The 24,336-nt window shown below is 48.9% G+C and overlaps 1 long non-coding RNA gene across 1 annotated transcript; it reads left to right on the top strand.

The window, feature by feature from the left end:
- The first annotated feature begins 12,334 nt into the window (after positions 1 to 12,334).
- On the top strand, positions 12,335 to 23,329 carry LOC123619683 (uncharacterized). Its single transcript, XR_006728338.2, has 3 exons — positions 12,335 to 14,039; positions 16,541 to 16,610; positions 20,621 to 23,329. It is a non-coding gene; the product is annotated as an uncharacterized LOC123619683 (long non-coding RNA).
- The last annotated feature ends 1,007 nt before the right edge of the window (positions 23,330 to 24,336 follow it).

Raw genomic sequence — 24,336 nt, 5'->3', positions numbered from 1 at the left:
CCCAGGACTGGGCGTCCGCGCCCCACTGGGGAGTTCACCGACCGCTCACGCATGTCCACGAGGCGCGGACTTGGTGCAGACGGCCCGGGTCTCCGGCTAAGTTATCTCAGGCAGGCTCCTTAGCAATAAGACACGGAGAACAGTGTCTCTCCCTCAGATAAAACAACGGATGTGAGAGCCTTTGGTAAAATATAAAGTCTTTTTGAAGATTGAGACATTGCTTCCTCAGCTTGTGTGCAGGCGAGGTCAAAGGAAGCAGGCTCTTTTAGAAAGTACCTGGTTATGACTTGGAATCGTCCCTTAGTCAAAGCCGACCACAAAGTCAAGGGCTCAGACCGGGTTTGTTCGGCCTCCTGTGGACCCAGGAATCCGCCGTTCTTCCCTGGGCCAGCCTGTCTTTCCCGAGAAGGTGACCGCTCTGCCCCTCCCAGAGAAGCCGTGTTTAAAGTCTGCTTTCCATTGTTTCTAGGCTACAAAGACCTCAGGAAACTTCAAAAGGGCCAAGAAACCTAGACCAGCAGCAGAAGGGAAGCAGGCCTCTGCCTGGGCCCCCAGCAGACGTGGAGGACAGGGACCGGATTCTAAAAGGAGTCCCGGGATTCACTCCGCCCTCCGCGGGGTCCGGCCGCCACCCCCACCCCAGCTCCTTCTCCTCACTGGCCTGCAGCCCAGGCCACAAGGGCCGGGAGCCGAGCAGAGGGTCCGTGATGAGGGGCCAGGACCTCAGGGCACAGGCTGGAAGGCGTTTTCTGAGAAGCGTGGCTTTCCTAGGGCGGGGTTGCTGCCACACGGTCCTGTCCTTGATTTCAGGGACACAAGAAGTCCCTTGGGGCCGATCTGAGTACTGAAGATCACGCAGACCCTTGTTTATCTGGGAAAGCCTTCCAGTTCTGAACAACTGACTTAGTGCTTCTCTTTCTGAGAACAATGCCCCTTCATGACATGGGGACATGCCGTACGGGTGACTGCTGGCTGGGCAGTCACAGCTCTCGGGACAGGGAGACGGGCGAGGCCAGCACTGCACAGCCGGCTGTGCTTGGAAACCTAAGCCCGTGTGTTTGTCAGGAAGATGAGCCAGAGGGGCGGCTGGTCCGAACCTGCCGAGAGGAACACCCCCTGTGTGTGTCAGTCACGTGTCCTGCCAACGTGCCACCTAACCCACTCTGAGCTGAAGAATATTGGGTAACTGTGCCCTCTGCTCAGGGCACAGTACACAACTTCAGATACTGCCCAGGACAGCGTGCTAGGAAGGAACTTCACTGCCACGTAGAACACTTACTGTTTCTCCTTATCTGTTTCTTTTTTTTGCATGCTTTTGCTAATGCTGTGTCAGTTTCTGGTGCTCAGCATTAAGTTTCCACACATGTACACATATTTGTTTTCATATTCTTTTTCATTATACGTCACTACAAGATATTGAATATAGTTCCCTGTGCTGCACAGTAGAAGCTTGTTTATCTGTTTCATATACAGTAGTCAGTATCTGCAAATCCCGAACTCCCAGTTTATCCCTTCCCACCCTCTTCCCTCCCCTGGTAACCGTAAGTTTGTTTTCCACGTCTGTGTGTCTGTTTCTGTTGGTTCATGTGTGCCTTTTTTGAATAATTAATTTTATTTATTTTTTAATCGAAGTAGAGTCAGTTTACAGCGTTGTGTCAGTCTCTGGTGCTCAGCGCCGTGTTTCAGGCACCCACATGCACACGTGTATTCTTCCTCACGCTCTTTTTCATTAGTGGTTACTGCAAGGTGTTGAATATAGTTCCTCGTCTGCTTTTTGTTTGTTTGTTTTGCGCATTGTACGTAGAGGAGTGTTTTATGTATGTTTCTCTCAGTTTTTTGCAGTGTGATAGACACCCAGCATGATGAGCTGACTTCCACACGTTGAGATGACGACCACAACAAGTTCAGTTTAACCCATCACCTCGTAGAGATTAAAAATAGAAGTTTTCCTCCTTGTGAAGAGGACGCTCAGGTGTCCCGAACGGCAGGGGTAGCCACAGCCCTCCCTCCCCTGTGCGTCTCGCCCCGAGGCTTACGTGCACAACGTCCCACCGCCTTGCGGGGCTCTTGGCGGAGGCAGAGTGAGCTTTTGTGGGGCCTGAAGCTCAGACAGTCGGCGGGGGACAGTTTGGAAATCACAAACACAGAATTAATGAACAGGGCCTTGCAGGGCAGGGAAGAGGCCTGGAGCTTAAGTTTCATTCACTTCATGGAAAACCCAACTCCGGTCCTCGGGAAGCATCTAGAAGATGCCAGGGGAACGCAGTCTGTCAGAGCTTTAAGTGACTCTTCCTAAAACTCTCACTCCTTCTTACCTTAACTGAATTCTGCATTTTCCCTGACGAAGCCGTTTGGGTTAGAACCCTCTGGGGTAAAAAGGCCCTTCTTTCTCCCAGGCCCCCAGGTCGTGGGCTCTGTGTGTGTGGTGGGGGGTCCTCCCCACCACACAGTTACAGACCTTGCTCAACAAGGGCTCCAGACAGACCTCCTCCCCCCTCCCCACGGCAGTCTGGGCCCCTCTTTGCTCTGCCACCGACAAGGCCTGGGGCCCCCCGCCGCCCAGCCCCTCCCAGCGGAGCAGCGTCCGCATCCCTGCTTAGCCTCTCAGGCCAGCAGCTCCTCACGGTGGGGACTGCGTCTGCCTCCCCGTCCATCATGCGTGGCTGCTCCACAGGCCGTCTGCGGGCAGCGGCTGCCCCACTGGTGCGTGTCCCCTTGAGCCCTCCGAGGAGTAAAAAGAACGAGACGAATCCCTGAAGCTGAGAAAGCGAAGTGCATGCACACCGCTCTGCATCAGATCGATCGACAAGGCCCCACTGTGCGGCACAGGGAACCACGTTCAGTGCCTTGTCAGGGCCTACCGTGAAGAAGAGCAAGAACATGTCCTTGCATGACTGAATCGCTGTGCTGTGCGCCGGGAACTGACGCAGCATGGCACGCCGACTGTGCTTCAGTTAAAGAAAAGAAAGCAAAGTACAGAAGAGGGCGGTGTGCGGTGTGGAAGAAATGCATTAGGTGCCAGTCTGGTCACTGTCGGGAGCGGGGGCCCCGCCTGCCCGGTCCCTTGTCTGGGAAAGCAGCACAGGAGTCCGGAGACCCGGGGAGACTCCGAAGCTGCAAACGATGGGTGGCACCTGCCCTCAGAGGCTCTCTTCCACCAGTGCCAGCGGGACGCTCACACCCCTGCGATCTTGGGCAAGCCCCCTCCCCCCATCACGAGCAGATCAGGACACCTTCCCTCCCCAGTGAAGGTCAGACGGGCCGGTGCATGCGGCATGAGGCATGTGCAACCACGAATTCTCCATTTCCACAGAGGTGGCAGAAGCTCCGGCATCGCGGTACCTGGAAGCTGCCTCCTCCAGAGGGAGAGAGGAGCGCTTTCCTAGAGGCGGCAGTTGGGACCAGCTCATGGCCCCATTCTGGTGAGGGCCCCGCCCCGGAAAGGGCTGCCATCCCTGCGTATGTCTGTCAGAGCAGCACCATTTCGCAGAGAGGTCAGAGCCGGGAGCTGACACACCTTGGAGCTCAGTGAAGTCTGCCAGAGGGGTGGGGGAGCACGGAGGACGGAGCTTAGGGCTCAGAGTTTCCCAGGGAGGGTGTGAGGGCCATGGCAGGTGCAGACGGCAAGGAGGTTGGGGGAGTGAGCCACTCGGCCGTGACAACAATGATCCTGCTCTGTTTTGTGTATCTTCGGGCTCATTTTTAAGTCCCTGATGCGTCAGCAATGGTGTTTTGTGCAGACCTTTATCTGTGGTGGAACAGATGTGAAGAAAGCACAGGAAACAGTGGGGTGAGACAGACTCAGGAGGCAGGGAGCAGGCTGTGCATGGGAGACCTTTGAGGGACACACAAAGGAGCAGTCGAGCTTTACTTGCCCTGTGACGCACACCCCATCCATCGCTCTGTCCTCCTCGATACTGGGAGTCGTGCGGGCACACTGGTCACCACATCCCAGCTCCGACCCGACACCGTGAAGTTCATTCCTGTTCCCCCCCTCTTCCTCTGCCCGTGAGATGCTGGACTCCACTGGGGAGTCTTTTAAGGAGATGAGAAGAACGAGAAGGAAGCCAAAGGTCGCATGGTCCCAGCCCCACCGCGCCAGCCCCAGTGCGATGCCTCCAGGGTGTAGGCCAGACTAGGTCCCGGGGGTCTGAGCAGATCAGCTTGGTTGCGGGCAGCCCTGGGTTGTACAAAGCCCCAGAAGTGTCCGTGCTTGGGACGGTTTTAGGACAGCCTATAAACACACACCGGGACAAAGTTGACTCAAGGCCACCTGGAGCCTCCGTGGTCGTGTTGAACTTCCAGGGTTCCCCTGGGTTCACCCCGGGTGAACTCCAGCTGTTGCTCTGACCCTACACCCAGGCACATGAGGGGTGATTCAGGTTAGAAAGAGAGGAGATTAATTTTGGTGTCCTGGGGGGAAACGGGAAGCTGGGGGGGGGGACGGGAAGCTGGGAGAGGAGGGAAGAGGAACACCCGCATCACTTTGGCGCCTCTGTAAAGAGGCATGAAGTTGGCTACATAAAAACTTAACATTTCCATGTGGCAGAATTAGCTCAGGCCAATCACAAGATAAACAATAAACTGGGAAAATATTTGCAGCACCAAGAGCTAATTTTCAGGGTGCAGGTGAAGTACACTTAGAAGTCAAGAAGAGCATCAACCAAAACGATGAGCAAAGGGTGTCACAATCCATAGAAACCAAGACCTACGCATGGTGTTCACTCCTTTAAGCCTTTATAACAAGTGAAATATAAGTTCCAACTCTCAGAGGGACATTTTTTCACCTAATAGAGAGGAAAAGAGGAGCAGTTCTGATGAACTGCTGGGGGAGAGGATGTGGAGAAACAGGAATCCAGCATTGTTGGTGGGAGTAACAATTAGGGTCACTTCCTGGTCTGTCAGCATCTAAAATGCGTGCATCCTTTCATCCAACGGACCCACTTCTACAAAATTATCCTAGGCTTCCGCTCACACGCGTGCAGAAAGATGTACGTGAGAAATGTCCTGCAGTTTTACTGGGAAGTAAAAGTCTGAAAGACTCTAAGCGCCTGTCCGCAGAGGGGATGGGTGTTACCTGGTTATGACGTGCACTGAGCAATCACACGAGAGGGCACTATGTGTCCCAGACGCACGCGGCGTGCACGTGAACGTGTGCACAGTTACTGAGAGGGATGACAAATGCATGACGGCGCTGCGCTCTGGGGAGGGGACGGGACCAGCATGGTCTGTAAAGGTCACAGAGTGTTTCAACTTTTTCTGTAACATTTTACTTCTTTCGTGTAAGGAGAAAAAGAAACAGCTCTGACCAATTCTTATCAGCTCTGGGTGGTGGGGACTTCTGATAGGACACGCTTACTTTTCTGTATTTTTTTTCTCCAAAAACCGCGATCGAGGTCAGTGGACACGAGGCGAAGTCTTTTTTGTGAAGAGGCACCCTACGTGCTTGCTGCCTGTGGCCCGCTGCTGGAAGGACAGAGGGGGCACCAGGAGGCAGGGTCAGAGGCGGAGGCAGACCTATTATTATTGTTCATTATTATTTAAAATGTTTGTTTGTTTGTTTAAGGGGGAAGGTAATTAAATCTATTTATGTATTTTTTATTTTATTGTAATTTTTTTACTGGAGGTGCTGGGGATTGAACCCAGGACCTCGTGCCTGCCAGGCATGCACTCTACCACTGAGCTGTGCCCTCCCTCCTTCACCGCATGGTCTTAACCAAACCCTCTGGTATATTTTTTCCTATAAGGTTCCTGACAAAAGTGAAATGCAACTTTGACATTTACACACACACGCGCGCACACGCAAGTATACCTTACTGTAACATGTATATAACATGACATTACAACACGTACACGGGAAACTAACAAAACAACAAAACCGAACTGAAAACAAGGCTCAGGTGGCGAGGGCGGTGGGTCTCAGAGCTCTGCACTCCGGGCGGAAACACTGAGGAAGCCCACCTCTGCTTTCGGGGCCCAGGGAGGAGCGCCGCAGCGGACACCCTTCCCCCTCGTGCCCTCTGCACAAAGTCCCCCTGGCGCAGGGACAGGTGGTTGGCAGGCCTGCTCTTTGATCTTTCCCCCAGTGCCCGTCAGGATTTCTTCCAGCTCTGGGTCAGGGCACGCCCTGATCCCTGGACGTGGAGCGGAACCGGGGCAGAGGGTGCCTGGTATCTGGAAGAGACACTGCTGTTGCCTGACGCCAGCCCAGCGCTGTTTTGTAACTTGTTGTGATGGCCCAATCTGCTGGCCCGGACGTCCTTGCTTTTGAAATCAGCATCTGAGCAAGAGCCAAGGTGGCTGTGGCCATCACCCCACACCGCCTCGACCAATGAGAGGGCCCTCGGCGTGCCGCAGAGGCCTGTCCCCTGAACCCGCAGCCTCCCGCCCCGTGCCGTGGGACCAGCCCGGGCCTGATGGTGGGGAAAGGTCCCTGCAGCGGACGCAGAGCCGCAAGGGATGCAAACACCGAGACTGACGGCAAAACAGCAAAAACAGCTCAGCGGGCTGGGCCTTTTCTCCAAAGACCTTCCACTGCGCTTGCAGCGTGTTTGGCTGCCCAGTAGGAGCTGGGGACAGGAGGCTGTGAGGGCAAGTGGGCACGCTTCGAACCCTCGACACGTTGAGGGGTTTTTTGGGGTTTTTTGGTATTACCCTCAGATGGTCTCTGACAGCTTGTCAGAAACGGCCCAGGCTTTTGCTGGGACTCTGCTCTTTCCCAGAACCAAGGACCCTTCAAGGTGGAAAAGCAGGGCTCTTTCCAGGGTGACATTCTCTCCAAAGCTCGGGCTGGGAGTGACACTTGGCTTCGTCCACCCTCAGTCTGACCCGCTTTCTGGAAGGACGAGGAAAGGCAGGTGCTAACAGCACATCCCTCTCTGAGGGCTGAGAATCGGGGCTAGAGGAGAACCAGCCCCCCGAGGGGCCAGGGTAAAACAGGACAGAAGGGGTGCGTGGTCCCCTTGGCTGCTCTCCTTGGCCCTCGCTCGGAGGCCAAGGGGTCTTCACCGCGCACCCCGTGTCTCCGCCGGCTTTCAGCTCTGGGCGCCTGCCAGCCCGTCCTCACTGTGGGCAGCTGTCTCCACAGCCCTGCAGGCTGGCACCCTCCCCCCACCCGACTCGCTCTCCTCTGTGTTCACCCTCCCTTCCTCACAAGTAGCGGTACACACCTTTCACCAGACTGGCCAAGGGGGGATCCCCAACAATTTATTCATTGATTCACCATGTGTATTCTGAGCATATCATTTTTTTTTTAAGTGGAGGCACTGGGGATTGAACCCAGGACCTCATGCATGCTAAGCACGTACTCTACCCCTGAGCTATACCCTCACCTCTATAATTTAAAAATCACTAAAAGTTTAGACTTCATGCCATTAATTTAAGAGATATCTCATTTGAAAAGCGTTTACTCATTAAAGTTTAAGTCTCTCACTTCAACTATGTCACACTTTTTTGTACAAAGGTTGATGTGTTGTTGAGCCAACACCCACATTGGTTGATGAACTAGTATGAGGCCGGTGTGTTATCGGAGGATGCTGAGTACGGGGTTCTGAGGCATGAGGCCACTCAGGCCACCCCACCGGGCGCCTGGGGAAAGGTCCGCTTGGCGTTTGGCTGCACCCTTGCCCACAAAGGCAGGGTTATCTCAAACAGAAGCTGTGCCTCCGACGACACTGTAAATGTGGTAAATATCAAAAAAAAAAAAAAAAAATGAATGCGAGAGAAACATTTCTCCTTAACTTATAATATAATCTTTGACGTTACTTCAAACAGAATGCTCCTTTCTAACTTACCCTGAATTCTGTTCTGGAGTTGAATGCGTGAGGACAGAAAATCAGAAAACGTGGATCAACTTTGCCAGAATCTAGCCCTGGGGGAACAGGGAGTGAGCGTGGCAGTGCTCCCCGTGGAGCCCACGTCTTAGCGAGACCGTTTACACAACGTGGGTGACATTAGGCCAACATGTTAGCTTGCTCTTCAGACTCTTTCATTCTTCTTTAAAAAAGACATACGTGTATCATCTTCAAAAGTATGTAAGATATTTTAAAAAATCAAGCACAGACGATAACGCAGGAAACACACGCAGCACAGCAGCCCCTCCCTACCCCCCCGCCCCAGCCCCAGGTCTGTAACTGCTACGCTTTTGTCACGGGTGCTTCGCCTTTCTTCCCCCCGAAGAAATAAAACGTCATGGACGTAGCCAAACACCCCTTTCACCAGCGGGCTTAGTCGTCTTCCCTCCCTCCATCCTAAGAGCCTGTGAGGTTTTCTTTTTAATTCAGATCAGTGCCATTTTACCCTTCAGGTCGTTTGTTTGTTTTTAAGTTCATTTGCGTCTTTTTCTTTTTTTTAGTGGAGGTGCTGGAAATTGAGCCAGGGACCTGGAGCTGAGCATGCGCTCTGCTGCTGAGTTATGCCCCGCCAACCATGTCGTCTTGCAGCTTGGTATTAGTCACATGTTTTGACATCTGTGCACATCACTCTGCATGGATCCAGTTTATTCCTTTTAATGATGCGCAGTGTTGCACTGTGTGCGCATACCGCATTTTATTTTATTTTTTAATTTTTTTTATTGAGGTATAGTCAGTTGCAATGTGTCAATTTCTGGTGTAGAGCATTATGTCCCAGTCATGCATATACATACATATATTCATTTTCATATTTTTTCATTAATGGTTATTACAAGACATTGCACATAGTTCCCAGTGCTATACAGAAGAAACTTGTTTTTTATCTGTTTTTATATATAGTAGTTAATGTGTGCAAATCTTGAACTGCCAAATTTATCCCTTCCCACCCCTTTCCCCCAGTTAACCATAAGATTGTTTACTATGTCTGAGTCTGTTTCTGTTGTAGATGAGTTCATTAGTGTCCTCTTTTCTCTTTTTTTAGGTTCCACATATAAGTGATAGCAAATGGTATTTTTCTTTCTCCTCCTGACTTACTTCACTTAGGATGATGATCTCCAGGTCCATCCGTGTTGCTGCAAATGGCATTATTTTATTCTTTTTCATGGCTGAGTAGTATTCCATGGTATAATTATACCACAGCTTCTCTATCCAGTTGTCTGTCGATGGACCCTGAGATTGCTTCCGGGTCTTGGCTGTTGTATATACAGTGCTGCCATGTTTTATATCCACTCCTCTCCTGATGATACTTAGGCTGTTGCCGGGTCTCCTGCCGTTGCAGAGGATGGTCCGTGAACATTGCTGTACGTGTGTTCTAGTCGCTGCGCAGGAGCTCATCATGTTCCTCAGCACCCCTCACCTCCTCCTGAAAAACACAAGAGACTTAGCACCCTTGGATGTATACACACCGTCCTGTCCTACCTGCTGTTTTCTGAGGTACCTCAGTTCCATTTTCTTTATATATATTCGTTATCAACATCCTATATGTGTATACAGTGAATGCATATTTAGATTTATCTGAAGTTTTACCTATGTCTTTGCTATTTCTTCTATCTTTCTATTTGTGGGCATGTGCATATATGTGTGTGTGAGCAATAGATCATGTAAGTAAAATATATGAGAACACGCACCTATTACAGTATTTATGTATGACCAATATGATGACTGAGGTATGCGTCAGAATAATCTGGGAGGCGAGGAAGTGGATGAGGACACGGGTGAAATAAAGCTGGTTGTGTACTGATTATAACGAAAACTGGGCTATGAGTATATGAAAACGAGTGCACGTATGTGTATGCATGACTGGGACACAGTGCTGTGCACCGGAAATTGACACACTGTAACTGACTGTGCTTCAGTTAAAAACAGAACAAAACTGGGTTACGGACACAGGGAGCTGGCAGGGTTTGCTCTATTTTTGTTCACGATTGAGGATTTTTGTCCATGTTAAAGAACTGAGAAAAAAGAAGAGGCACTTCCCTGGCATCAGAGGTCCTGCCCGCCGCCTCTGCCGTGCTCACCCCGAAGCTACCAGCTGTGAGTCACTTTTGACAAGTCTCTTCTTCCCCCTAGACCTCAATTTCCTTCTCTCTAAACCAACCCAGTTGGACCAGGTGATATTTAAGATCCCTCCCTGCCTGGACATGGTAAGACTTTTTAATTGTCGCTGTTTCTGTTTTTCACTGAGATGTAATTTATAGGCCATGTAATTTACCAGTTTAAGGTGGACGGTTCAGGGGTCCTTAGTATATTCGCAAAGTTGTGCAACCATCATCACCATCTAATTCTGGAACGTGTTCATCGCCCCAGAAGGAATCCCACACCCCTTAACCGTCACTCTCCAGCCCTCCTTTCCCCAGCCTGGGGCACCCACTTACCTGCTTTCTGTCTCCACGGATTTACCTATACTGGCCGTTGCCTACAAATGAAATTGTGTCACATGTGGCCTTACGTCTGGCTTCTTTCCCCAGGCGTGAAGTTTTCAAGGTTCACCCACGTTGTGGCATTTATCGGTAGGTCATTTCTCTTTCATTCGTTTGGAAGGTTAGTCTCGGCGGCAGTTTCCTGAATAGTGTGGAGAGCGGTGAGATTGATGGCAGGGGGCTTAATGAGGAACTTACTGCAGTAGCCCAAGAAGAAGGTCCCCTTAACGGGGGGTAGAGTCTGACAAAGGCTCAGAGCTGCTGAAATGACCACGCGTGGTCGTAGTTACTGACCAGGCTGGGGCCCACATGGACACCAACAGCACTCTCTGGAGCTACGCTGCTTTCCAACGGAGCGGCGTTATTGGAAGAAGAGAAGACTAACAAGACGGCTGCTGAGTTGCTCAGGCCTGCACTTCCGGCCAGACGGACCTTATGACTAACCTGCTCCCCTCGCTGGGCTCTCTTTTCTTAGAATACTTCATCCTTTTATCCTAGAGGGCTTGAAAGAAGGTCCTGGACTGAACCTCAAGAAAACGGGCAGGCGCCCCCAAGTTCCCCCACGACAACAGCAAGTTCTTGTCAAGATGATGAGAATGCAACACGCCGTGCAACGCCCTGACTGCTGTCACCTCTTCTGTTCCAACCAGTCTTTTTCTAGGAAACCTCAAGCCCCCGACCCCAAGATGAACTCAGTCTTTAAGGCCTTAGCCTGCGTGACTCCCTCTACCTGCTGTTCTGTTCCATCCTCCGCAGACTCTGACTCCCACTTCCACTATTGGGAACAGAGGCTGCGTTTTCCGCAGCATTCTGGATTCTTCGGCTTGCTGTTTACGAGGTATGTTCATCAGCCGCGGGGCCAGCCGGCGCTCTCCTATGATGGCACCCAGGCTTGAAAAGCACCCATCAGTGTGGTTTGGAAAATGGTTTTAAAACAGGGAAGTGGAGTAAAACAGGGAGGTGCACAGCTCGACGGAGCAGAAGCAGCTGCTCTTGGCAGCGGCACAGCTTCGGTGATGTCCTGTTGTTTCCTTTTGCTGTTACCAACATCTTCTAAAATCACCGCTCTGAACTTCCCACCTCCAGGGTTTTAGAGGGCCAGTTTGGTCGCCCATCCCTCCTGGGTCATGCGTCTGATCGGCGCGGCAGCGACCCACTGGGTTTGCGCTTGTCTTCACGTCGCCCTGGCGTGTTCTAAGGTTACTCTCATCCACGTCCCGTGTGTGAGACTCCCTTCCCCAAACTGCTGTGGACTGGATTATAACTTAGTTACTACGTGGCTGAACTGAACTGAACAGCAGCCTGTTGGAGATGTATGTTTCATGTTAATTGATGAGTAAACTCAGCAGCAGTAGGACCAGGAAGCTAGGAAGTTTGTTGAAGAACTCGAACAACTTGACCTGAGAGCCAGTGACCACAGCGTGGGCGGGGCTGAGGGAGTCATTCGGGACAGGAAGGCGAAGATTGCCTGCCACTCCCTCCCCAAATTTGCAACATCTGTATGGGTTTTCCTTTAACCTCTCTGGGTTCCTTCACCTGCGTCTCTAAGAGCTGTTTTTGTTCGCCAGGTGACAGCTGGCGCTCCTCGTAGTTCACGTTTGGGGTGTTTGTTCCAGCGTCACTTTTAAGCTCATGCCCTGGAGGCCATGGCAGAGTTGCTGTCCCAGAGTAAAAACTCCACAAATCTTGTGAAATAAGTGAGTGAGTGAGTGGATGCCGTGAAAAAGAAGCTGGATGATTACTTCTGCGGTCATATTGAGCTCATGGCTAAAAGGCATCGAGACAGCTGCCCTCCTCCTCTCCTTCCTGCCTCTCTCTCCACATCTGTTGAGGAACATGGGTCTGCTTTTGACCCCATGGAACGTGCACTGTTGATGCTCCTCTGGAAATAAACAACGGGTGACAGGGGAGGGCGCAGCTCAGTGGTAGAGCATGTGCTCGGCATGCACAGGGTTCAAGCCCCAGCACCTCCATTAAATACATGAGCCTAATTACTTCTGCCCCAAAAAACAAAACAACGAGCAAACAGTGGGTGGGGAAATGGGACGCTGTTTTTTGGTGTGGGGAGGGCATTAGGTCTATTTGTCTATTTACTATAATGGAGGCATTGGGGATTGAACCCAGGACCCCATCCACACTAAGCATTCACTCTGCCACTTGACTATACCCTTCCCGCAGAAACGGGGCTTTTGATTTGTGGTCCTAAAGCTCCTGTCTCCCAGCTCTCCCGCAAAATACTCCAACAGCCCGAGAAACACTTTCTTTAAGTCCACGTCTCCACCTGCTGACAGCCGCTGCTGAAACGGTTAGTCGAAGGAGATTAGATTAGAATTCGTTCCAAAAGCCTTTAACTTTTTCCAGCTTTCAAGGACCAAAGTTTTCTTTTCTTTTCTTTTTTGAGGAGTGTATTAGCGGTACACTGTCATAGACAACAGTGGGCCACACGGACAAGAGGTCCCTGTGTGAGCGCAAAGCTTTCGTTAGAGAATTGACTTTCACTTTTCCCCTTTTTATTTTTTAAATGGTTTTTTGGGGAGGGGGTAACTAGGTTTACTTACTTATTTATTATTATTATTTTTTTAATGGAGGTACTGGGGATTGAACCCAGGGCCTTGTGCATGCTAAGCGTGCGCTCTACCATGGAGCTCTGCCCTCCCCCCCATCCCCCTGTGCTGGGCCGATGTGGCCCTCCCTCAAACACCTGAGAGTGACGTTTTCCCCATGTATTATTTTTGAGGTCGCTAGTTTTCTCTGTACCCCCCCCCCCTTGCACAAGTAATTACCAGTCCCCGCAGCCGCTGTCCCCAGGAATCTGCTTTTTGTGAGGACGGCGGCATCTCTCCCTGGGCTCTGCCTCTGGAAACACCCACACTCGGGGGAACCCTGCTCCCAGAGTGCCAAGTAGATACTGCGCCAAGTGATTTTATTCAGAGGCTGGCAGTCCGCCCGCCTTCAGATCCAATGGACCCACGCTTGGTTTAATGTCCTCCTGAAATTCTGAGCCAAGTGTGGGTCCTTTTGAGGACAGGACCCTGTGAAGGGGGGACAGAGTTTGAGAATCAACACCCTTAACAAGCCGTCCAGGTGTTGATTTTGCCACGAGAGGGTGAAAAGCTCTGACTACCTTGCGCATATGCTCGGGGAGAAGAAACAGGGTCCGTCTGTTCCCAGTGAGCGTGGGGCGGCCCCCGCGCCCCCGGCTGTCCTGTCGCGCCCACTCTCTTGTTCTTTCTCCCTCTCCTCTCCTAGTCTCCTCTGGCTTGGGGCCTGTCACAGGCACCCAGGCCTGGCTAAACTTGCCTGATGGGGCATTAACCAGAGAAAGCGGAGGGGAGGAGGGTAGACATTCCAGGAGAACCACCCCCGCCCACAGCCCCACCCTCAGTGGCTGTTGGGTCGCATTCATTGGAACTCAGTTCCAGATCAGTCCTATGCTCTCCACAGTAAATGCCAGTTTTTGGGTTTTTTGTTTGTTTGTTTGTTTGTTTTGGTTAATGGAGGTACGGGGATTGGCCCCAAGACCTCCTGCCTGCTAAGCACTCGCTCTAGCGCTGAGCTGTACTCCCTGCCCCTCCAAGTCAATGCCTGCTCTTGGAGCTTGTTTCTGCAAACTGTCACTTCCTGAACTGCAAGTCCCCGGGTTCAGGATTCCTCCCAGGGAACCTGATGGGAGAATTCTTATACAATCACCCTGACTAAGCACCTAGTGGTAAGTTCTGGGTTCAGCTGTACATCAAGATAGTTAAAGGTTAATAAACTTCTTTGTATTATTAACTTTAAAGTTTAGCACAACAAATTTTTTTTTCCGGTTCACTGTTTTCTGTGTGTGGGTGACCACGTACGTGGTCGCTGAGCAGAGCAGATGCTGTCTTGAATTTTTCTTTAATAAAAAGCAGACAGATTTTTTAACTCACAGGTGCTTCTAAATTACTAATGAAACTATTTTTTCCTTGATTTTCACCTCTATTTCCCGTTTTTTTTCCTCAGTATTTGTCCCTTCTAACACAAAGCTTTATTACTCTGTTTTTAAAGTAAAGAAAATGTTTGTGTTTCTGTTTCCATCCTCACAGCAAATGGGAGACTAAATGGAGACAAACCTTTGTAACTTTGAAATATTATGTAACCTGGAAAAATATTTTCTGCTTGTTTCTTATTTGGGCAAAAGGCTTGTAGGCAAAGAACTTTTACAACTCAATAATAGGAAGGGAAACAATCCTTTTTTCTTTTTTTCCTTTGAATGGGCAACATTTGAACAGACACGTCACAAAAGAAAAGAATAGCCAATAAGCAAATGAAAGTTTCAACATCATTTGTCATCAGGAAAAGGCAGATTAAAACTACACAGAGATGATACTAATGTTACTGAACTCAGGTTTAGCTGCTGGCTCCTCAAAAGCCAATACTCAAAAAGCCAAGAGACAAGTGTTGGTTGGAGAGGAAAGTTTGCTTTTTTCAGGAGTCCAGAAACCTGGGGAGAAGGCAGACTCATGTCCAAGAAGCACCTCTGAAGAGTCTGCTGGACCGTGGAAGTTTTTAAAGGGAGACTCATTTCGGGGAGGGTATCAGTCTTCCTTCTCGTCCACTGTGTGCAGACTTTCTCTGATTAGTCGGTGGTGAGGTAACAGGGAGGCCCTCCACCTGGAGATCTTAGTTGCTGTGGAAGAACTCAAAGATATATTGTTATGTGTGTCCCTTGAGTGGGGAGCAGGACCCTGCTTTAAGGTTTCTTGACTGCCCCTCCTTTCTTTCTGCATTCCCTCCCTTCCCTGATTAGCAACTGTTTGAATCTGCCCTTTGGAGCTCAGGGAAGATCCGGGAGGCTGAATGGAGCCTGTTTCCTCCAGACAAGAAATGGGGGCCATGGAAAGGGTATGTGCCAGAGAGGACCCCACAGGGTCCTGCTGGGCTTCACTAACCGGGGACTAGGGGAAGATGCACAGTGTAAGGCCTGTGAGGAGGGTTTACCCAGTGTCTTACAGAGGACAGTAGCCCAGGACACAAGTTCTCAATGAATTCTCGTCATTTAACTTAATTTAGCAAAACTCCAAAGTTCAAGTTACCAAGATCTGGAGAGACTGTTTTAGACAGACGTTCCCAAAACATAATTTTTCCTAAGAATTTACCTAAAAGCTCTTGTCTCATTTAGTTCTATTTTATTTACCTAACAGCTTCATCACCACAAGTCATTTTTCTTGCTGGCAAATTTTGTAACAGGAATAAGATCTAGTTTTGTTGCCAAAAATACTGGCCTCTGTGCCCCCCAAAATGAATTCAGACTCGGAAACAGAGTTTTGGGAGAATCAGACAAGAGCAGATTTATTGCTTTGCCAGGTGAAGGGGAGTCCCAGCAGGCTAACAGCTTAGCGATTCTGAATCCATCTTGGGGTTGAGATCTTGGGGTTTAATAGAAAAACTGGATGGAACAGAAAAGCGATAAGAATCGGGGCGGCTTGTGGGCGCTGTGTTCTTAATCTTGGTAAGTCCATCCTGCGTCATGGAAAACCTAGGGTCTGTCTGTTCTTCTGAGGTCATCAGCCCCTGACCTTCCCGGAACACAGCCTCTGGGTAAAGAATGTATAGGGAAGGTTGGGGGCTGACCTAGCGACGCGGCTGAGCAAGTGAACGGAAGGGAACACAAGACGTGCCAGCGTGCACCAGCCGACAGCACAAACGGCCTCAGCACCAGTGAGGCCATTTTGTTAGGGAGCTTCTGCTCTCTCAGTCAGATTCCTGCCCATCGTAGGCGCAGCGGAAGTCTTGTGTTTAATGTAGGTGACTCTAAAGACAGGCCTGCATCCGCAAAACCAGCAAACTGACACTTGTTTTCGTTCATTAGTCAATCCTAGAACATGTGAACCTGAAACCCACTTGGGATGGTTTCTTATTGTCGCTGAGTGTTTGTATCAGCATTTCATTTTCTTTAACTCAACTAAACAGGGCCCTTTCGCAAGTGAATGGTGGCAGTGCCGTGCAGCTACAACACACACGTGTAGACACAGACACAGGGGCGGAGACTGCGTTCCAAGCTTTCAGCCATGAATCCAGTAGCGGAAGGTAAAACCCACCAGTTGCAAAGGAGATTGGATGCAAACTGGGCTTCTGGCAGGTGGAACACGCCAGGGTCACCCGTCTGGATGGCTAAGTCCTTCTGTCTGACCCTTTCGTCAAGTTCCAGGTTACTTACTATCCCCCTTTTGTTTTTCCCTTTAGATAAGCCTTATCTTCCTAAAAGGAACATTCTGAAAGATGGCCTGAGATAAGACTTCCAGGAGAAGACCAGGTAGAGTATTTGCATCTCAAAGGCACGGGAGGAGAAACGCACCTCCCCCCAGGAGGACCTGTGGTCCCCAGAGGCCAGAATTGTTTTTAGAAACCTTACAGGATGAATAGGGGAGGGCTCGGCAGTGGTAAAAGAGTTGGTGGGCTTTGAATTGTTTCTGAAGCCACACCCCTGGTCCTGGAAAGACCAGATTTGTGAAACAAGGACAGCTCTTTGTAGTTCCTCACAGAGCTGGGTGGCCGCCTTAATGGTAAAGAAGCGACACACCCCGTTCACTCTGCTGGAGCGTTTCGCGTCCCCTCTTTAGCTTAGGGGAGAAGGCCCCCCCCCCCAAATTACTATCAGGCTCTGAATACCAGCTATAGCCAGTTTAGCCAGACGAGTGCCCCCCCCCCCATTTTGGTAATCCATCCCTGGATTTAAGAAATTCTTGGCCTTGGATCTGAAGACACTCACCTACAGCCTCCGGTGGCCCCATTTCTGAAGGGAACCATTGACTAATGTCCTCAGAGTGGAAAGGAAATTCAGACAGAGGATGAGGAGAATGAGGACTCGAAGGCGGACAACCATCAGTGGTTCCAGGGACCTTCTACGTCATCAGTCGTTCATTCGCCTCTGCAGCACACCCTTCACTGAGGCTGTCTGGGAATTTTGAAGACTTTTGGGCCTTCTGCATACCAATTAAAAAAGGCACAGAAGTATTAAGACGAGGGCGCTCTGAAATTTGAACAATTTAGAAGTATTTCCAAGCCAAAGGATCCATGGGGCTAGCCCTACAAATATTTTCTCCTGCTAGTCTAATTTTAGAGAAAAACTCTTACCACTCTTGTTCAGGGACCCAGGAGACTGACTGACATAGTAAGGACTTACCTTCTGCTGGCTCTCTCTGTGTGCACAAAAATTAGTTTTGGAGTGCCAGAAGACCCCTGCCTTGGCCATGTCAAATGATGTATTATTGACAGTTTACAAAATCCACATCTACAGGTACAGGCAAGTAGTGGGTCATGGGTCACCTGTGACCCCTTACAAGATTAAGAAGGAAGGTTACCTCTTGAGGAGGTCCAGAGACTGCCCTTCAGGCCAACGAGAAAACACACTCATCAAAATGGGCAGGAAAGGCTGAGACACACTGCTGATGCAGGGAAACGGGTGTGGGGCGTGAGGAGGGCCGAGTCCCAGGTCTCGGCTGAGCCCCTGGGACGTGCCCCGCCGGGTGTGGGTCCTTGGCTTCGCACAGGAAAGAATTCAGGTGCGGGCCACCGTTGAGGTAAGGTAGATTTATTTAGAGAGAGACGCGCTGCATAGAGTGTAAGGCAGGAGAAAGGCCAGGAAAGAGGTGTCGGGGCTGGGTGCTCAGGTCAGAGTGAAAGCAGGCGCACACTCCGCAGAGACACACAGAAGAGGGCGGGCGTCTCCGAAGGGGAGGGAGCGAGAAAGGCCTCTAGGCGTGGTGTTGCCAGTTCTTCTGGGCTCAGTAGCGTCACACGCCTACAGGTGGGATCAATCCAACCGCCCTGGGGAAGGGGCTGGGAATCCCAGGGACTGGGCCATGCCCGTTCCTTGGCCTTTTGCAGTCAGCCCTGGGGCTGTCGAGGCGCCTGCGGGCATGTTGTTTATCACGCTGTTACAGTGAGCATATAACAAGCTCAAGGTCTGCTAGAAGTTAAACCTCTCAATCCTCAAGGCCAACTGGGAGTTGAATCTTCCGCCATTTTGGTGTTAAATTGCTGTCCTTCCTTGAGTGGCTGTGCCCTGCCCCCTCCCCTCCTGTCTCACTCACCATGAGCCCCACCCCCGGCACGGTGCCTGCAGTGGTAGCGCACCCCGAATTCTCAGCTTCTCTCTGAGGAACAAAGGGTTGAGCCCGACATTTAGTACCCACCTTTCAAGCCTCCCCTTCAAGGGATGAGGCCCTGAAACACCTAGCCCTGAAAGCGGTAAGGCTTCCACCCACAAGACCCACAAGATTTTGGCAAACACAGAAGCAGTCATTGCCTGGTTCTCCCCCAGGGCCTAGAGCAGAGGAAGCCGGCGTCTCCCAGTCTTTCCCTGAAAGGGGTCCATTTGCACACTTTGAAGCTGCTGCTTACCTGAGGGTAAGGCTTCACATTTACACATTTTTAGATGTAAATTTTGATATCAATCATACGAAATATGAGGAGAAGTAAAAGTGCAGAGTTTTTGTATGTTTGAAGGTAAGTTGTTATCAGCTTAAAACAGCCGGTTATAGAAGTTTTATGTAAGCCACATGGTAACCACAAAACAAAAACGTATAGTAGACACACAAAAGATAAAGAGAAATAACTTATAATGAAAAAGAATATATACGTGTAACTGAATCACTATGCTGTACACTGGAAATCACCACAACATTGTAAATCAACAGTACTTCAATTAATAAACAAGAGAAATAGAAACTAAATCAAAACATACCACCAGAGAAAGTCATCAGATCACAAAGGAGGAGACAGGAGAGGAACAAAGAAATGACAAAACATCTGGAAACAGCACACAACATGGCAAACCCAAACCTTTCTGGGGATATTAAACAACTTGCTGATGAGCAGCCAAGGGGTCAAAGAAGAAATCAGAAATTAAAAAATATCTTGAGACAAATGAAAATGGAAACAAAACATATCAAAACTTACACAGTGCAGCAAAAGCAGTTCCAAGAGGGACGTTTATAGCAATAAACACCTACATTAAGAAAACAGAATTCGAATTAAGCAACCTAGCTTTGCACCTGAGGGAGCTGGAAAAAGAACAAACGAAGCCCAAAGTTAGTAGAAGGAAGAAAATAAGAAAGATCAGCATGAAAATAAATGAAATAAAGACTAAAAGTCAGCAGAAAAGATCAGTGAAACTAAGCACTGGTTTTTTGAAAAGATAAACAAAATAGACAAATTTTAGGTAGACTTTCCAAAAAAAAAAAAAGAGTGGACTCAAAATTATAAATTAAAGGGGAGACATTACTTCTGATTCCACACAAATACAAAGGCTCATGAAACTTCTACGAACAATGACACACCAACTTATTGGACAACCTAGAAGAAGTGGATAAATTCCTAGAAACGTACAGCCTGCCAAGACTGAATCATGAAGAAATACGAAAATCTGAGCATATCAATTATTAGCAAGGAGACTGAATCAGTAATCAAAAGCCTCTCAACAAACTAGATGGTTTCATTGGATCATTCTAACATTTAAAGAAGAATTAATACCGGTCCTTTTTAAACTCTTCTGAAGAAACAGAAGAAGAGGGAACACTTCCAAACTCATTTTACAAAGCCAGCATCACCAAGGACACTGCAGGGGAAAATTATAAGCCAGTATCCAGAATGAACATAGATGCAAAAATCCTCAACAAAATACAAGCAAACAAAATTCAGCTGTACATTAAAAGAGTTATTTATTCCAAGTATGCAAGGATGGTTTAACATTCACAGATTAACCAATGTGATAGACCACATTGACAGAATGAAGGGTAAAAACCGTATGATCATCTCAATAGATGCAGAAGCAGCAACGAACAAAATTCAGCATCCTTTCATGATAAAAACTCAACAAACTTGGTATGGGGGAAATATACTTCAGCCTAATAAAGGCCATAGGAGACTGGGTTCCAGGGGCTCGGGGTGGGGATGTAGGGAGAGAGACGTTCAGCTGTAAGAGGAGTAAGTGTGAGGATCTAATGTGAAACGTGGTGACGATGGTTGATAACATTGGATTGTATAAGTGAAATTTGCTAGGAGAGTAGAACTTAAATGTTCTCACCAAAAAAAAAAAAAAAAAGTTAATACAGAGGTGTGGATATGTTAATTAACTTGATGGGAGGAATTCGTTTATACACAAAACACTGGTGCATCTTATTGCATGTAAACGTCAACGGAGCCTATCTTTATGAACTGCAAAGCTGTTTAGAAAAGACGCTCACACACGTCCAGGTCCACATCGCCCAGGATTAATACACGTTTAGCATTTTGTGATTTGCTTTATCTTTTCTCTTACAGACGGAATGAACATATTACTGATCGAGGTGATGTCTTCTTAGTTCCCAGACCTCCTTTCTACCCCTTCCCACGGGCAGGGTGTTTCCTTTCTGTCCATTTGAAAAATGCATGGACGGGCATCTTCACTTCATTGATGAAGACGCCTGAGCGGGTGAGGGCTAACGCGCGGACCGCAGCTGGACGTGAGTCGGCAGCACAGCCGGGCAGGAAGCTCTCAGGCTCACTCCCCAGAGCCGCGTTACCTCCCCGGCGTCGGAGGAGTTGCCAGTGTAATTTATGCAGTTACAAGAAGGTTGGCCCTACTTTGTCCTGAGTTGTTTGTCCCACAACACGAGACAGATGGGAATTTAGTGTGTTGTGATGTTTCTCTAAGTGTTTAAACTGAACTCCATGGAAACTTTCCAATCCAAGATTAATGTGATTTTTAAAAATCAGTATAGCAATTTGATATCAGTTTCAATGCAGTTAAGCCAGAATACAGACATTTATGTAAGCCCCTCTAATTTTGCTGTAGAGATGACTAGATTAGTTTCAAAGCAGCTAATGCCCATCCAATCCCAATGCTTCAGAGTCCAATTAGCTGGCTGCATTTGACTATCTGTTTTACACTGAAAGGATTCAGATCACACAACCCCAAATATGCCACTTTGGCATCTGGATTATTTTGAGCCGAGGGTACTTGGGAACAGCAGATACAGGAAGGGCTCTCTGTCCTCCTCCTTTCTACCTAAAAGCAGGTCATAATACTTCCCACGGAAAAGGTAACTCCTTGTACCAGGAAGAGAACATTCTTTTTTTTCCCCCTCCCCACTTTACTGAGATATAACTGACATTGAACATTGTATAAATTTAAGTACAACATGATGATTTGGTAGAACATTCTTACCATCAGAGACTGGGAGTTGATCATGTGAAGGAAAAGCCGGGCTGAGCCTACTCCTAAATCTAAGTTAATAAGTATCGGTTTGCTGATTCCCTGCTCATGTTTTTTGCTAGCCAGCTGAATTTTCAGAGAGACATATCTGGGCTTGAAATGTTGGTTTGCTGCCTCCCTGCCTCTACTTTTGTGATAATGATGCTGCTAAAGCTGTTCCATGCCAATTGGCCAAATACCCCCAGCTTGTAATTAACCCTATGAAACCTCAGGCGCACGTCTTGGAGGTGCTCAGAGCTTCGGAGCAGAAGCCCCTCTGAGCCCGCCGGCGTAATACATCTGAGTGCTCCAACCCTCCGAGTGGTGCTTGTTTCTTGACTGGCCTGTCGTTTCCCTAACAATGCCAGCTTAATGCTTAGGCCAGCCACAGAACCTAAGAGGGTAGAAAGAAATTTTTTCTCTCCTACAACATACATATGAGACAAACACAGGGACTGATTTGTTATTTCTTGCTCTTTTTTTCTTGGCTTATCTTTTTTTACAGTTAATCTTCCACTTTGCCCAGATTTTCCCCCTTGGTTCTAATGTTTATATTTCAAAAGCTTATATTGGCAGAGAAAAGAGTTTAGGTTGGTTTTAAGCATTTTGTAATAATGAAGATGTTAATTTCCCTTTGTAATTTTTTTTGAACAGCTGTAGATGGAATAATTTGTCTTTTTTTCATTGTAAAAATAGAAATTGCTCTGATTAGAAAAACAATAAATGGGGGCGGGTATAGCTCAGTGACAGACTGTGTGCTTAGCATACATGAGGTCATGGGTTCAATCCCCAGCACCTCCATTTAAAAAAAAGTCTAATTACCTCTTCCCACAAATAATTAAATAAAAAATAATATTCATCTCAAAAAAGACTATCCAAGGAAAAAATTTAAAAAGAAAGAAAAATAAGAAATGAAATAACTTCTCTTTTCGTTATAGGAGAAGCAACAAAACCAATTGTGACCTAGAGCTTAAATTCACAATGGGGCCTAGAGGACTTTCTTTACTCTTTAGAATTTGAAAGCTGCACCTTTGCTTGCTTGTCGCTGGGGATACCTCTTCAGTTCCCATTGGCTGTTGACGTAACATCACAATGCAGGCTGAGTCTGTCCCCAGAGCAAGTCCAGCATCACCATCTCAGGCACATACTGCAGCATCACTGATGCCTCATTCTGGGATGTCCCCAACTGAGTTATGAAGATTCGTCACCCAGGGATGAGTTTCTTGTCAACAACCAGTGATAATTGTAGAGATGACCACGTAAGACTGGCTGTGCCACAGGCCACTGTTGGTGGTGACTAGTCTGGGGAGTAGTGGTGGACAGGACCCTTTTCTGGGTGCTGCCGGAGAGGAAGTACTCCACCCTCCTGTGGAGAAGTGTGACATCCTCGGAATAGGGAGAACAGAGATTTTAAACCTCCAAGCTGACACTGAGGATGCAGAATTTTACTGAATTGCCCTCCCTTGGTTGTTGGACGGCTAGTCAGAAGACAACATATAAAGGTTAGTAACTGAAGTACAGCTGGGGAGAGAGGCCTGAAAAATCTGCTTTGGAACATTTAATGGTGCCCTTAGGGTAAGAGAGATGGGGGAAGCCATCCATGGATGTGGCACTCAAGGGACTGTCCCTCAGGCCTGGTGTGGTGGCATCGTCTTCATTAGCTGAGAAGGTGTGAGCATTCTGAGGAAGTGATGTGGCTTGTTTCTCCATCGGGAGCACGAGGAACTGGTGGTAGTGATGTGGGAGTGGGTTTAGATGACAGGGAGTGGGAGGTGAAATCTCGGTGGGAAAAAGATTCTTTCACACGTATTTTAGCCCCCAAAGGACTGTTTCAGGGGAAGCGTCCAGGAGTACAGCACTTTGTTTTGTCAAAGCTTTTGTCAACCTTCACTGAAATGTTGCAGAAAAGGTTTGAGATCTTTGAACAGGCTGTGTTTATGTATCCCTGGTGTCTTTACTGGACCTCTTATTCAGCCTGTGGGTCCTGTGCTCATCTTTGCCCTGTGTGACTTGGTGTCCTGGGTCAGGTCGCTGTGCACACACGCTCGTGTTGTTTCTGCCGTGCTGCAGACGTGTGTGGTTGTCTGCCTTGATCTCATCTCTTTCGAGCTTAATTGGGTGGAGTTAGTTCTAAGATACCAGTATTAAGACCATCTTATTCATGCTCTTTCTGATTTTAGTGACCCCCACCCCCTCAGGCACCGGGGATTAAACCCAGGACCTCGTGCCCCCGTGCCCCCCACCCCCAGGTCTTTCGTTATGTGATATGTGACGCTTTCCAGCCTCCTTTTTCCCTCCTGCTGTGGTCCAAGGGAGGGACAAGCCTGGGGCGTAGGCGTCCTCGAAAGCTCGCGGGTTTCCTTTAGTCACTATAACCAGAGTTTGGTCAGTCCCTCTCAGAGCCGAAGGCGAAGACAGCACTTCCCACACCGGCCGACCCGACTTCTCTCTCATACGGTAAGTATGCGATCAAACCCGACCCTGGTTTCTAAGAAGTGAGAGCTCAACTGAACGTCGCAAGAAGAAGATCGCTCGTTCTGGGCAAGTGGACGCAGGATTTATCGCTGAATTCGTTTCTGCTACTCCATTAAACCACTTCAAAAGTCGCCCTGAGTTACACAGAGCAGCGGGCTCACATTCGTTTTGGGGAAGTCGTGGGGCACAGACCACAGGGTCTTAGTGAGGTTTTGGGCAAGAGCGGGGTGACGCTCGGGATTTCCGTCCGAAGACTCCACCCGCGACGCTGAGGCGTGTAAACCGTATCCATAGAGACCGGGAAGCGTCCCCGAGCCGGGAGGCCCCG

Source organism: Camelus bactrianus, chromosome 34 (assembly GCF_048773025.1).
Source record: "Camelus bactrianus isolate YW-2024 breed Bactrian camel chromosome 34, ASM4877302v1, whole genome shotgun sequence".
NCBI classification, from domain to species: Eukaryota; Metazoa; Chordata; class Mammalia; order Artiodactyla; family Camelidae; genus Camelus; species Camelus bactrianus.
The sequence above is the reverse complement of the archived record's forward strand: the minus strand, read 5'-3'. Positions and strand labels throughout refer to the sequence as shown.